The sequence below is a fragment of the Rutilus rutilus genome (assembly GCF_951802725.1).
Source record: "Rutilus rutilus genome assembly, chromosome: 22".
NCBI classification, from domain to species: Eukaryota; Metazoa; Chordata; class Actinopteri; order Cypriniformes; family Leuciscidae; genus Rutilus; species Rutilus rutilus.
In genome coordinates, this window is record NC_140227.1 from 20,142,650 (window position 1) to 20,159,090 (window position 16,441).

Below are 16,441 nucleotides of genomic sequence, written 5' to 3' on the forward strand. Positions count from 1 at the left end.
AAGCTACTTATTTGAACAAAACTACAGTAAAAACAGAAATATTGTGAAATATTATTACAATTCAAAATAACAGCTTTGCATCTTAATACATTTTAAAATGCAATTTATTCCTGTGATGGCAAAGCTGAATTTTCAGCATCATTACTCCAGTCTTCAGTGTCACATGATCATACAGAAATCATTCTAATATGATGATCTGGTGCTCAAGAAACATTTATTATTATCAATGTTGAAAACAATGTTTTTTTTTTGTTTTTTTCGAAAAGTCTTCTTTTTTTTCTTTTTTTATCTGAACTTTTGAATGGTTTGTTAAAAATGAATTTTTATAGATTTTTTTAAAGATAATATTTATACATTAAAAATTATATCAATGTAAAGTAAAAATGCCTTAAGTCCAAGTATGGTCTTTAGGCATTTTTACTTAAAGGGTTATTTCACCCAAACATAAAAATTCTGTCATTAATTACTCACCCTCATGTCATTCCAAACACGTAAGACCTTCGTTCATCTTCAGAACACAAATGAAGATATTTTTGATGAAATTCTAATGCGCACAAATAGTATTCTCGTCGCTTCATTAAATGAAGGTTGAACCACTGTAGTCACATGGACTATTTAACGATGTCTTTACTACCTTTCTGGGCCTTGAAATTGGTAATAACATTGCCAGTCTAGGGGGGGTCAGAAAGCTCTCGGTTTTCATAAAAAATATCTTCATTTGTGTTCTGAAGATGAACGAAGGTCTTACTGGTTTGGAATAACATGAGGTTGAGTAATTTATAGAATTTTCATTTTTGGTTGAAATAACCCTTTAAGTCCAAGTAAAATAAGACTATTCTATAACTTTCCATGACAGCTTAAGAGCCATGAGGATGACTAACTATATGGTTTTCTCATATTTTGATAATAGCGACAGAGCACTTCTCGAAAGGTCATTCGACACATAAAATTACAACTTTTCATAATAACCTCATTATAACCCTTTTTATTTCCACAGATGTCTTGTGTGAGATCAAATCTCACGGTAAAAGTTCACCACATGAGAGCTTGGACAGCGTGTTAAGAAGTGACATATAAAGAAGCAACCTGAGCTAAACATGTAAGTCATACACACCACAGGATGTGAAAGTGATGTGGAGTCCAGCGGTTGCTGACACACTCATTTGTCAGTGTGACCTTGCTTCACTTCCATCAAGGTTCTGCAAAGGTACCATGCCTCCCCTGGTGACGCTAAGCAATTATGATAACATAAAAAGAAATATCTGCAGATAACTTAAAACCCATGTCCATTATCGCCAAGACCGAGCAATCTGTTCCACATAAGAGAACCCATTTATGCATTCAATAGGTGCATGGCAGGCAAAATTATCTTGGCATGAGGTGAGAGGAGAACTGTCTGTAGCCGAACAAAGGCGAGGCAGGGAAGTCAAACTGTTAGTTAATTAGTTGAGCGGCTTCGCATTAACCTTTGCCGTTACCTATGTAAATGCTGATGAGTGTTACTGTGCCCTCGGTGCAGGTGATGGACAAACATTGGTGCTATACATGTACTTACTCAAGGACGTTCTCATTATTATGATATGAAGTCACAACTCTCCGTTAATGAGGTTGTGTTTAATGATTGTTTTATTTAATTATTGCCTCCAAGCTGCTGTGTTATTTTAGAAATCGTGTTGTGTCCCTTGTACCTTAATGAATCTTGTTTCTCTAGGCTTAATTAAGAAATGCAGTTTACAACAGCTTATAATATACATTGGACAACCTGTAAACTATACAATTATGAAAACACTGGCCTGTGGCCACAGTTTACTTTAAATTGGCCTTAAATTTGATTTAAAACCCCTTATATTAGACACACCATACGTGGGTCTAAGCGTTTTATTTTTGTAAAAGGATTCAAATAAATCAACAAAAGGATTGTTCACAGAATCATAATCAGCTTAATTTTTACATTTTCAGATGAGTGGTGTTTGCATGACAGGATGTTGTGTGTGGTTACTGGTTACCAGGGTGTTGCTAAGTGGTTTCTAGTGGTTTAAGTTTTCTGAGTGATCTTTTCTATGTTGCAATGTGGTTGCTAGAGTGCTCTTGGTGTTTGCTTACCATTCACACTAAGACGGGTATCTATAACAATAACTAAATTAGTTATGTTTTTATTGTTTATCAGCTGGAAAAATCGCTCTCAGAGTGATTCCAACAATATCATTCCTCTGCGTCGTTATTGATTCTGGTTGTGGTGTGGACTTTTCTATTCTCTCAGAATTAGAACGATTAGTGAAATGGTTTTTGAGGGCCAAAATCATTGACCGAAAACATAGTTCAATTAATCAATAATGTAATTACAAAAACATTAGATTTGGTTTTAGTTTTTGGTTTTGGTAAAAAAAATTAAAAAAATTGGTGCATCACTAATATTGATTATGAAATATTTTTGAAGTAATTTCAAGTCCCTATGACATTCTGATGCTCCTTCAGTTGAAATCTACAGGATTTATTTATTTATTTTGCCCATTTAATCGTATGCTAGGCAAAAATAACGTCTCTTCAACACGCGAAAAACAGATATTTTAAAGAACTGTTTGTGTTCTTACATTGAAAGTCAATGGGGACCAAAACAACATTGGACCCCATTGGCATTCTTTGTACGGACAAACAAAGCATTTTTCAAAATATCTTCCTTTGTGTACTGAAGAAGTGATGCATCACTAGTTATAATTATCAGCCTTGGTTTGAAAAGACCTTAATTCAGAAGAGCCCAATTCCAAGTCCCTATGATATTCTGATGCTCCATCAGTTGAAATCTACAAGACTTTTTTTCCCCCTTTTAATCGTATCTGCTAGACAAAAATAAATCTGATCTCCTCAACACTGCACACAATTTGAGGCATGATGTCTGTAGCGCAAATTTAGCGCTAAGTTAGAATCAAATCCCCAAGTTTGCATCTAAGATCTTAAGCAATAAATGTGCACTCATTAAATACAATAAGTCTTTGTTTGAATTGTGTTGGCAAATACCAGTCATCTTAAAGGTATTTCTAACACCTATCCTCTTGCAAAAACTAACTTTTGATAACTACCAATGTCATTGTTAAAGTACTTTTTTTTATAGGCAGCCAGTCCATTCCAATGAGGACGTACAGTATATAAAAAGAGAGTGTACCCCCCCTCTACCTCATCAACTGAAGTAACCATTCTGACCTTTAGAGGATGCTGTTGTCATCAGGATGAGGCCTATTTGTGAACAAACTCTCTTATTCTCACTTTTTCCTCATTTGTACTACTCACCGGATCCCTTCACCTGCATGGAGTGGTTTTCCATTAGTGAGGAGCAAAAGCAGTTCGAAAAAGAGAGGGATTGTGCGCATATTTATAATGCCACACCAAATGGTTCCCCGACACAGTGAAGCGTGACTGTGAAAATGGATTATCGTGCAGAATCAAGCCAAACACTGTCAAGAGTGTGCTGCGCTGATGCTGACGTTAAACCGCTTACAAACACAACCGCAACTGCACCTGAATCACTCCAGAGATTCAGATTTTGAGACTGTCAACCTAATTTTTCAGTGTTTCAGAGGCTTGTAAACATAAGTGGAACATAACTCTCTTTCTTGGTCCTTATTCAGGATTTACTGGTAAGGAACAAGATGTGTTTTTTTTTTGTTTTTTTTTTACCAAACTATTGAAAGGAACTAATTAAAAGTAATTGGAAAATCTGAATCGATCTGGCCGACCAGACCTGAGTGTGGTGTGATTAAAACTGTCTTCTACACCCAATCAGACAAATCAATGTCGTTTTATTGGTTGTGTTTCCTAAGCAGACTCAAAAGCAGGGCCGTAACCACTAAAGGGATAGTTTACCCACAAAAGTCTAATTCTATCATACTCTCACCCTTATGTTTTTCCAAACCTGTAAATTTCAAACTCTCGCTTGGACACAGTTCTGAATATGTGGCTACATCCTTGAAGAAACCTGACCAAGATCTCTGGTAAAATATAATGAATCTTTTTACACAGACAGTTGCATTTTAATCCCCTGAAGCAGTGGATAGCACAAAATATGTGTGAAACTAGAGATCTGTGACCCAACTGATATCCACATTTAGCCTCTTTCTGTTGTCCAAATCATCCCCACATGCTACTAACCACAAACACATTGCAAGGTGAGGTCTTTTTAAACAGGGAGGGTATGTAATTCATTACCTGTCATGACAACACCTCGCAACGACAACCCACCTCCTGTGATAGATTAAAGGGGGATTTCAAGGGGAATGACTTGGCAACTGTGCTCAACTCTCCTAATTGTAGGTTTGTCTTCCTCTATATCCCCCGTCCCTGTGTTTTTTAAATTATACAAGTTTGTTTGCCCTTTCAATCACTCTTTGTATGTGTGTGTGTGTGTGTGCGTTAGTACATTTTATCATGTCTTCATGCTGTTGTGGTTATCTCTTTGCAGATAATCTGAAATAGACTGTCAAATGCTGTGCATGTCGGAAATGACCACCTTGCACATAAAATCGGAGTCTCAAAAGAGTTCATTCTGCAGTTGTTCAGATTTCAGCGCAGTGTTATAGGAAATAGTTGTTCTGCTTTAGGAGATAAATAAATAAAACAGGCAGTAAATGAAGGGTGGGCTCTGTGGAGGAAGCTCATTTCATGGCCCAGTGTGTGTGCTCGATAATACGTAGTGCTGGGATTTTAGGGTGTGTTTGGAGCAGATTGCTTGTGGGCTTCCCTACTGTGTTGCTGCAGCTGCTAAACTGGAGAGGAGAGAAGAGAGGAGATTTAACCTCAGCGTCAGAGAGGCACAGAGGCCAAATGCGCACCCTCCCTCTTCTCTACACGCTCAAGCAGGACAAGCAGCTGAAACACATACACTCGCACGTGTATTTATGAGCACACTATAAAAACAAGTGAGAGCTTATTAAGAACACATTACATTGTAAAGTACACCTCGATACATAAGTACATTAGTACACCTCAAATTAGTGCTGCTTGTTAATGCAAATAAACCACTATTAATTTGGGGTTAGTACGTTTAAAAAAAAATCTACTTTTATTTAACAAGGATGTACAAAAGTTAGTTAATTACTAAGCAGTACAACTGTTTTCAAATTTAATAAAAAATAAGAAATGTTACTTGAGCACCAAATCTAAATATTGGAATGACTTCTGAAGGATCATGTGACACTGGAGTAATGGCTGCTAAAAATTCAGCTTGGCCATCACAGGAGGAGTATTAATATATTTATTTAAATATTTTGCAATATTAATGTTCTACTGGATTTTTGATTAAATAAATGCAGTTAGTTTTGGTGAGCATAATAGACTTGCTAGAAATGTTCTATTGTTTTTCTGAATGAACTAAAGATATTCACAATGTGGACAAAATAACTGGTGAAAAAAATCCCGTCGACTCGCACTTAAAGGAACACGCCGCCTTTTTGGGAACTATATTCTCAGAAGGTGAAGCACTGCTACGTGGGCGAAGTGATTTGCTCGCAGCACTTGAGAAGCCCGTGGTGAGGAGCAGAGAGTTCGCTCAGAGTTGGAGTAAATCACTCCGCAGAAGTAGCAGTGCTTCGCCTTCTGAGAATATAGTTCCCAGTATGTTTAAGGCTTTGTCTCATGTGACCTTTGTTATTTGTACACACTGTGACTATAAAAATCACAACATGTAAATAGGAAAATGTTGGTGTTATTTTGTCACTTATTGGGAGCAGTATGCTAGCTGGAGCCATTTACCTCCAGTCTTTGTGCTAAGCTAGGCTAGCGGTGGGTGCGTCAGACAGAGTTACGGCATGCACGGAGATGAAAAGGGTATGTATGGACTTATCTAACTCTGGGGGATACGGTGAATAAGCTCCCAAAAAGTCGGCGTGTTCCTTTTAAGGAGGGACCTGAGACTATGTTGAGCAGAATATCATAACATAACAACTGTGTGATTAAAAAACACTCAAATACCTCAGTAACCACATAGCAACGCCCTAGTAACTAGGGTTGCAAAATTCTGGGAATTTTCAAAGATGGAAACTTTCCATGGGAATTAATGGGAATTTAAGAGAATTAACAGGAATTTATGGGAATAAACTGGGAATTTTCAAAGTTGAAGGTTGGCTCTTATGGGGAACTTAAATATAGTTGAGGAAAGTATATTTTAGCATAATCTTGACTAAAACAAACAGATTCCATTCAAATACACTTGAATATCCATGCCATTCCTCAATCACATGCACATAGCACACTGCTTACTGCATGGCTATTGAGACCACACCCCCTACTGGCACTGTGCATGCCTCCATCACATGTACAGAAGCCCAAAGCACAAGACTATTGAAGGCACACATTTGAGCCTGTGGACGAAACAAAGTGAAGTAAGTTTGATGATATTATGGGGAAATATATTTATTAAATGTTTAAATTGCAAATATCACATACAAATGTATTCATCTAGTAGATAGCAAGCTGATAAGTTAGATGCTAAATAAGCTAGCATAACTTTATTTAGGACATAAGTAGGGCTGGGCGGTATGACGGTATATATCGTTACCGCGGAAGAAAATGTCAACCGTAACAGATTTTTTTATGCCGTGTATACCGCGACATGTAAATAAGTAGGCGTGGTTAACTCACGTGCAGCGTGTGTGAGACTGAGACACTGATATTTGTCAATGAAACATGAAGAAAGACCAAGAGGATCCACAAAAGGAATTACGATTTCAAAATTAACGTGATATTTTCGGGGGGAAGGCGCAGAAGTCAACTAGAGCAGTACAGCACACTGAAAGTTTAGAGAGACACACATGCTCGCAACGGGGCTTACTTGACAACAAGTTCATATATCAATACGAATAGAAATACAGTTACTTTCAGAGTGGACGCGCAAGCGGTTGCCGTGGTAATGAATATTTCCAAAATTCCCCAGCTTAACTTCCCATGGAAATTTACCCGAAACTTTCCGGAAATTTACCGGAAATTTTCCGCCCCTTTGCAACCCTACTAGTAACTACCCCCAAACACCCTTTACATTTTTGTTAGAAAATGTACAAATCTAGTCAGTTGTTATACTAATAATACAAACAGTAGTGTACATTGCATTACATAGTATGTGAATGTACATTAGCATCATCACTATAATGTTAAATAAAAGTTCATCCAAAAATGAATATTTTGTCATAATTTACTCACTTTCCTGTTGTTCCAAACCTGTATGACTTTATTTCCTCTGCTGAAGCAGAACACACAAGATATTTGTCAAAAAATTTTGTTTGTTTGTTCTGTTAGTCAATTGGGTATAGTTGAAACATTTTTTAAAATGTGCAAAGATTTCCACAGAAGGAAAGTCATACAGGTTTGGTGGAGGGGGAGTAGATGATGACAGAAATGTTATTTTTTGGGTGATCAATTCCTCTAAGTGACCAAACATTTCAAACTAGGTTAGTGTGTCTTTTAGCATGATCCAAAGTTCTTTTCTCCACTCCATCAGATTGGCAGTCCGTAGAGAGCAGCATCATAGAGTGAAACGGCATTCTAAAGCAGACTGGATCTTCTTCTGTGTCAGAAAGACAGGCCAGCGATTCACGCTCACACACTGCTCTCATCCAGCACAGAGCAAATTGTGCATGAAATTGGTTCAGAAAACATGAACTGGAACGATCCCATCTTCAGTCCCTTTTTGCTGGGTCTGCAAAAACCGTGTTGGCTGTTTAATTACAAAGTATTAACACGCCAGCGTTGCATGATGGGTGACTCAGCTACCGATTGGCTCTCACCATGAATAACCATGGCTGTGTTGCTAAAACATGATGAATGTTGGTTGTAAAGTTCAAATCATATGTGGCAGTGCAAAAAGCTTGCCAGGGCTTTCGTGGAAACTATTAAATGCACATTTATTGTACGGTCTTTCTTTGGATAGCATGATAAATGACTTCACCGCGTTCACCTAAGGGATCAGTGATGCAGTGCAGATATCTAGTAATTGAACAGAACAGCATGACTATTGCTAGAGAAAAGAGCAGAAACATTATTTTGACATTATGCAAGCCCTTTTTGCTCCAGACAAGATGTTTTGGCTGTTCCTTGCTTCAAAACATTTGTTTCTGTTTATAAGGTGAGGTGAACACGTGCAATTTTTGACTGTATACTTCACTTCTCAGACCTCGTTCTGCTCCGTGACTGAATAACTTAATCCCCAGCTCGAGTTGTTTCTTTATCTTTATTTTTCTCTCACAGTCATTCCTGAGCTGAAGGTTACGGTGTCGCTTGTGAAGGCGTCTTGTCTGACACAAGGCTGATATGTTGGAATTTAAATTATATGAGGGCTAATCTGGTTTCTAATTGCACATTACAACTATGACTTACAAGCACTGTGAGTTATTTATTCAACACAATTTTGTTTCACCCTTTACATCTGTGTGTGGGTTTTGCAAATCCCATTAAAAGTATTAAAAAGAGCTTGTGACTACTCCATTGGATCCTCAAACTGCATGTAAAACCTCATAACTCCACCCCGCCTCTGTCGTGAATGAAGTGCCGCACACAGTTTGGACCATCTCTGCTTGTTTGCAATGCAAGGGTAAAAAAACAAACAGGTTGTTTAATAATTACAGCGTTTTCTTTACTCAAGAAACTCTATACTAAAGGTTAATGTTTTATGTATTTGAGGAGTTGAGAAGTGTGTCTTAGTGTAGCATTTGTTATCGAATCATAGCCAATACTGTCTTAAACAGCCTGTGCGAAGCACAAAAAACTGAGCGCCCACATAGCTACAGTAAACCTTTAAAGGAGCCGTATGTAAGATTGTGGCCAAAACTAGTACTGCAATCACTTTCAAATTACTGTAGAGCGGTGTATCCCCTCCCCCTCCCCCTGACTCGAGGTTGCCAGATAGGCTGCAGGATCCAGCAGGAACGTAGTGTGGTAACTAGAGCAGAGCTGGCAACCCCGATGCCGAAACACTACTGACTTCGTGATTGGTAGATAGGTGGAGGGTGGCGCTTCAGGCCAAAACACAACATGACAACATCAACATCAGTTGAGGGCTGCAACTTCACTTTTTAAATGACAATTTCCTGGCCGGACTACTGTTGTCAGTGATATAAGTATTTGAAATGAACATGATTTCTTAATGTCTAGTGACATATCAGGGCCATTTTATGATTAATTGAAATACATTTCTTACATACAGCTCCTTTAAGATGATTGAAACATAATGCAATGCACTTACTGCCTTAGATACAGCCATTCTAATGACGGACAAAACGTGGACTATGTCCGGCATTTGCTGGTCAAAAACCTTGTAACTCCATTTGAGCTTGATTGAGTATCTGACCATATATAAAGACTTTTACTGATATGTAGGGGTGGGTGTTATAAGTAAAATCCAATATCACAGTATAAGTAATTTTGTCATGGTAATGGCATATGTTACAATATATTTTAGTTTTGCACAACCAAAAATGTATGTACTTAAATGTGGTATCTATTTTTGGATGATCCAGTGAATTAAATACTTAAAAAAAATGTAAAGGCTTTTTATCTCATTGGAATATTTCCTCTTTTTATTTGGAACTTGATCAATCAGATAATTCAACAAGAGCAAGATTATTTATTACTTTGAAAGACTCAAATTATTATAAAATACTTAGTTCTGACCCTAAATTCTGATTGTATGGCACATTCAAAGCTGATGAACAATATCTGATATCAGTTGAACAAGGAAAAAAACAACTATTTCCATTGCTGCGCATATATTAGCGAACACCATAATCTTTTGAATTGGCTTTTATTTTATTTTTCAGTTTTATTTTAATATTAGCTTGTTTTTGTATTGTTATTATGTGAATTTGTCATTTTTATTCGTTTTTTATATTTCAGTTTTAAAAAATATTTTATTTTTAGTAATTTCAGTTCTTCAACTTATTTTTTTTTAATTCAGTTAGCATTACCAAGGCAACATTATTAATTTGAAGTTTTTTACGTTTGTTTTTCATCTAATAACTATATTTTATTTCATTATTTTATTTCAACTTCATGACAATTAATGGAAATTTAAGTTTTATTTTTAGTTAATAACCCTCTGTTGAACCTACTGTCCGTGGGTGGGGATGCAAAAATGGTGAAGTACAAAAGTGCAAAAATGGTGAAGTAGTTTTCACAAAAGCTGTCAAAAGTCAAGGTTTTGCACATCTGGTGAACTTTTGCTGACATATAAACAGACATTTTTCAGTCCAGTTAATTTACTACCGACATTGTAATTATACAACGTGTGTTGAAAATCGTCAAACTTACACTTTAAGAATCGTGATATCATCATATTGTAGGGCCTCTGGTGATTCCCACAACTAGTATCAGACTTGCATTGACAGTCATTACGTAGACCTAGTTGTAAGTAAGTTGGATATAGCACCCCGAGTCCATTTGCCCATCCTTTTGGTGGCTTTTCCTCCACAGCTCTCAGTGGATTCTTCGCTAATCCTGTGTACTCTGTTGGGTTTATCTCCTTTCTCAATAGGTTTAAGCTAAAAAGCAGGTTCTGGATTTCCCTAAACCAGGTTTAAGCTTCTGTAAAAAGGATGCTTGAGTTTTAGGGGTCTGTTGAACGTACTCCACTAGTCTTTATAATAAAAAAGGGGCTAGTTTAACAAAGAAAGGAGGCTTTTAGTGTTGACAGAGGAACACAGAGGGGTTTGTGTTTATGCAAGAAAGTATAGGGTTACATAAAGCGCTCGCTTCATCTCTCATCTTCTCCGGGTGTTTTGATCTCTCAGCAGGCCACCATAGGTTTAGTGAGAGAGACAGATTAACCTCAATACATCCACAACATTAAACCCTTACAACAACTACTTGCTACACGGATTCCTGTTTTACACTTCACCCACGTGGAATTAGTCTGGATGTGCATTTTTAAAATGAATTGGAAAATATATACTAGAGAATTGGATTGGAGTGAGAGATGTTTGTTTATGCAGCCCTTCCACATCTCCTGCAGATTAAATGCAGTATGTGATACAAGAACAATTTCTGAGACCACTTATATGGTATTTTTAGTAAGCTTGCCATCTAAGTCTAAGATGATTTGCAGTAGTGGAGCAAATGTTCTGCAATTATATAGGATGCTAAGATAAGATTTACTTAAGTAATATGACATAGCCCCAGCTGAATTCATAGTCGTTCTGATCAAAGCTTTTGCATTGTAACATAACAGCATGTCTGTAGCATATATGTTGCGACTGGTTTTGCAACAGTATAGTAGAACTGAATATCAACTACAGTACAGTAAAATCTGTTTTAAAATGTATATCTTTATGTGTTTAGAAATGGGACTTTTCTTTCGTTCTTTTTTTAATCATCTTGAAGGTCACTTTGTTCAAACCACATCCTTTCTGCTGCTTGTTCACCTATTTGAATTTCCTCTATTATATTATCTTTTCAAACTGCCATGTTCCATAGAAATGTGTCAAATGGTCATTGTTGTTATTGTTAACAAAACAGTTATTGTTTTAAAACAGATATTGTTTATAGTAGGTTTATCACTGAAATTTGTATCGCACTTTGTCTACACTTTGAATTCTTGCACCAGGGATCAATACGAGGTCGAGACCATTATAAAAGTTTGCTAAGGTCAGTTAGCACAGATTTCAATATTTTTTTTGCTTTTCTACCATATAGGCAGCAAAGTTTTATTGAAAGCCCATTTTGACAGCGATGAATATCCCCTTTTAGCCACAATACAATATTAATGCGATTTTAAACATTTTGCGATATACTGAGTATTGTGATTACATATATTGCAATATTTTGTTATTTATTACCTTTTTTTTTATCTGCAAATGTATCGGAGACAATCTGTTTATTACACATCTTCATATCCGTCTTCTTTATATATATATATATATATATATATATATATATATATATATATATACAGTGCAATGCATAAGTGAATACACCCATGCTAAAGTTGACTAAAAAGAGGAATAAAAAATCATATTTTGGAAATTGAACTTAATGCCTTAATTTAAAAAATTAGGAAAAATCCAACCTTTAAGGACACCAATTTTCTTTGTGAATGAATAATGTATCGTAAATAAATAAATGTTCTTCCTTAAAATACATGGTGCATAAGTGAGTACACCCCTATGTTAAATTCCCATAGAGGCAGGCAGATTTTTATTTTTAAGTATTTTTTTTTTATTTTTTTTTATGATACTATGCATCCTGATAAAGTTCCCTTGGCCTTTGGAATTAAAATAGCCCCACATCATCACATAGCATTCACCATACCTAGAGATTGGCATGGTTTTATTTCAGTTAGCCTAAAAGCTAGTTTGATTTGCATTGAGAGATGATCTTATGGAAAGTACCCCATGCCAATCTCTAGGTATGGTGAAGGCTATGTGATGATGTGGGGCTATTTTAATTCCAAAGGCCAAGGGAACTTTATCAGGATGCATAGTATCCTAAAAAAAATTTTTTTTAAATACTTAAAAATAAAAATCTGCCTGCCTCTATGGGAATTTAACATAGGGGTGTACTCACTTATGCACCATGTATTTTAAGGAAGAACATTTATTTATTTACTATACATTATTCATTCACAAAGAAAATTGGTGTCCTTAAAGGTTGGATTTTTCCTAATTTTTTAAATTAAGGCATTAAGTTCAATTTCCAAAATATGATTTTTTATTCCTCTTTTTAGTCAACTTTAGCATGGGTGTATTCACTTATGCATTGCACTGCATATATATATAAATAGCAGCTGTCAAATAAAAAAATAGTTTTCACTTTAAATTCCATATATTTGTTGTTACAATACATATTGTTTTAAGAAATTTTACAATGAACAACCTTATTAAAACCCTAATGAACAAGTCAAAGGTGACACTATACGTTCCTGTTCAACTATAAAATGTAGTTATGTGCTGAATCACATTTATATTATTTTAGAAAAAAACAAAAAAACATTAGAAGCAAAATGTAATACAATCCCGAAGCCAAAATTTAGGCCATGAAAAGATTGATATTTCCCCCCACAAAATATCACAATACTATGATGTATCGATGGTTTTATTTATTTATTTATTTAAATTTTTTCTCCCACCTCTAGTTGATACCCATCTTAAAATACTTGGCACTGTGTCAGTAACTGTTTCTCTGTGGGAAAGGAAAGTCAAAGTCTTATTTTTATGCATTCGTGAGTCGTGACTTTCATTTGGGGCAGAGTAATTGGTAACCACAGGGTGTGTGTGTGTGTGTGTGTCTCAAGAAAGGAAAAAGTATTTTAGCTACCATGTGTTTTAGTCAGGGTTGTGTGAACAAAAGATAAGCTGTGGCCTAAAAACATCTCAGAGTAAGACATGTATCTTCGGCAGTACCAGCCGCCCAGGTGGAGAGGATATGTGTGTGGGTTGCATGCGTTTAAGCGATCAAAACACACTCTGTCTTTCTGGTGGCAAAGGATGTTGAGAGCCTGCCGATTCCCCAGACTTTACCTTGCCAAACTGACTTCACAGTCTCTGTCCCTGCAGAATGTACATCAACATTTCCTTAGCACGTTTGCCGTTGTGCCATAAACAGTTATTTGCGTGTCATGGCTTTGCTAAGGTTAAATTTGTCTTGCTGAGCACCCTGGAGAATACGCAGCAACACTCTACTTTCTGCCCTCATGTATCATGGACAAAACAGTAATCACATGAACATCCACTCTGGGGACTTTTAATGTGAATTATTAGGTTTGAAGGATGATAGCAGAACATTTAGCCTCTTCCTCATTTATCACTATACGGTTTAGTGTGTGTTTGCTTAAGTGTATGTTTGCCGGTATTTTAGCATTTGTAATATGTGAGAATATTTATCTAGCGGTGAGCCTCTGTCTAAAAATTGCCCTATGCAGTGACAAGGTCAGAGATTGAGAGAAATAACTGGGTTAGTGCCAGGAGCATGTTGCCAGATTGCATGTGTCCATCCTGTTGACGCAAGGCGTGAGTAGACAGGGAATGCTAATGTAAGATTAACCACCCTGTCTGTCTGCATTTCCACTGAACTGTGAGGCATCTGGAGTCTTTAAAGGGGTCATATCATGTACTTTTTATTTTTTTTCCCTGAGGTCCACTTGAGGTCCAAAATGGGTATAATTTAATCTTTTATGACCTTGCTTTGTTTTGACAATGTTTTGTATCCTCTCTCTGACCCTCAGATTTAAAGGGATAGTTTACATAAAAATGAAACATCTGTCATCATTTACTCACCCTCGTGTCAATTCAGACCTGTATGATTTTCTTTATTCAATGGAACACATGTATTTTTATGTCTCAATTTTATATATATATTTTTTTTCATACAGTGAAAGTCAGTGGAGTTCTATTCTTTTCTTTCGTTCTTCTTTTCTGCTCCACAGAAGAAAGAAAGTAAGTCATATTTGGAACATGAACGCTATTAAATGAATACATAATATATATATTTTTTTGGTGAAACCAAAAGCAAGGATGCATTAAATTGATCAAAAGTGGGGGTGTAAAAGATGAAAAGATTAAAGTACTTAAGTATGATAAAAATGTATCCTTCCCAGTTTAGTAGAAGTTACTGAAGCAAAAGTTTCTATTGTTTGTCCACTTACACAAACATGCACACACAGTTTAGTAAATAAAGTGTTAAGACTGAAATTGCTTCCCCAGGAAATGAAAAGTAGCAGTTTGTGACATAAAAAGAGGAAGTTGTCATGTTGTTTAGCACGTTTGTTTCCACCTTTTAAACCGATTACAAGCCGTCCTTTAAAGATTCAAAGTGTTAGAAGTTTCATCTGTCTTCCTTACATTTTTTGTTTCCCTTTGTTACATATGTCTGTTTGTCAGATCTTTCTTGCTTTCACTCTCTCTGTCTTCCCTCCACCCCCTCACAAAGTCACATCACATAACTGCCTCACCTCTGTTCTGTGCTGTAGTGTGGATCTGTCTTATTTCTAACCCTAACTTGAGGAGACAGGCCACAGGCATCCCTAACACACAAAAACAGTCTGCACAATGACTGCATTTACATGCACAGAAATGTTCCTATATTAATCAGAATTACTTGTTTATAAAGAAATGCATAGGCTACCTTTATTTAGCAGGGATGCTTTAAAGTGATCAGAAGTGACTAAAGTTATGTTACAAAAGATTTTGATATCAATTCAATGCTATTCTTTTGAACTTTCTACTGATCCTGAATCAAATCTATCACTTGTTTTCATCAAAATATTAAGCAGCGCAACTGTTTTCAACATTGATGATAATTAAATGTTTCTTAAGCACTAGATCAGCATATTAGAATGATTTCTGAAGGATCATGTGACTGAAACCTGGAGTAACGGCTGCTGAAAAATCACAGGAATGAAGGACATTTTAAAATATATTTTAAAACAGTTATTTAAATTTGTAATAATATTTCACAGCATTACTGTTTTTAAATGTATTAGGCCTACATAAATGCAGCCTTGGTGACAAGAAGAGACTTCTTAAAAAAAACAAAAAAAAATTCAATTCCTAGTGTACATGTAGACAAGTGCCCAGCCAGCAATGATATGTGGGGCCCAGATGAGGGCTTCATGGGCGGCAAATGTGGGCCCCATTATGGGCTTGCACCCGGGATCCACATTGGGGCAAGCCGTGGAAGCCCAGACATACTAAAAGTGGGACCTGTAAGGGTACTGCATGGGTCTTAATTGGGCAATTCATGTCAGACCCATTTGGGCCCCACCTGCCCAAATGGGTCTAAAGTGGGCTTGCACCCAGGATCCAACCATGGCTACCCAGATGGGCTTTAAATGGGCTCTGTAAGAGTCTTATGTGGGTCCTAACTGGGCAATTCATGCCAGACCCATTGGGGCCCCACCTACCCAAAGGGGTTTAAAGTGGGTTTGCACCCAGGATCCAGCCGTGGATGCCCAGATGGGCTTTAAAAGGGATCTATAAGGGTGTTATGTGGGATCTTAACCGGGCAATTCATGACAGACCCATTTGGGCCCCACCTGCTTAAAGGGCGTTTAAAATGGGCTTGCACCCGGGATCCACACGGGGGCCAGCCGTGGATGCCCAGATGGGTTTTAAGTGGGACCTGTAATGGTCTTATGTGGGTCTTAACTGGGTAATTCATGTCAGACCCATTTGGGCCCCACCTGCCTAAAGGGGTTTAAAGTGGGCTTGCACCAGGATTCAACCCGGAATGCCCCTATGGGCTTAAAGTGGGCTCTGTAAGGATCTTATGTGGGTCCTAACTGGGCAATTCATGCAAGGCCTATCTAAGCCCAACCATGCCAAGTGGTTTAAGGAAACAATCTAAGAAAAACTAAAAATGAGGAATGAATATAAGTCCAAGATAAATACAAGACACTTGACGCTTTGAACTGCAAGAAATATATTGTTAAATTGAACAACAAAAATATCTTTAAAAAACTATTTAAATGTCA

General features: G+C 36.8%; 1 protein-coding gene across 1 annotated transcript in view; it reads left to right on the top strand.

The window, feature by feature from the left end:
* pnp4a (purine nucleoside phosphorylase 4a) overlaps positions 1 to 16,441 on the top strand; it is a 103,404-nt gene that overhangs the window by 29,649 nt on the left and 57,314 nt on the right. Inside the window, exon 3 of the mRNA XM_084395293.1 lies at positions 998 to 1,099. The gene's annotated coding sequence lies outside the window, so the exon portion shown is untranslated. The remainder of the gene's footprint in view (positions 1 to 997; positions 1,100 to 16,441) is intronic.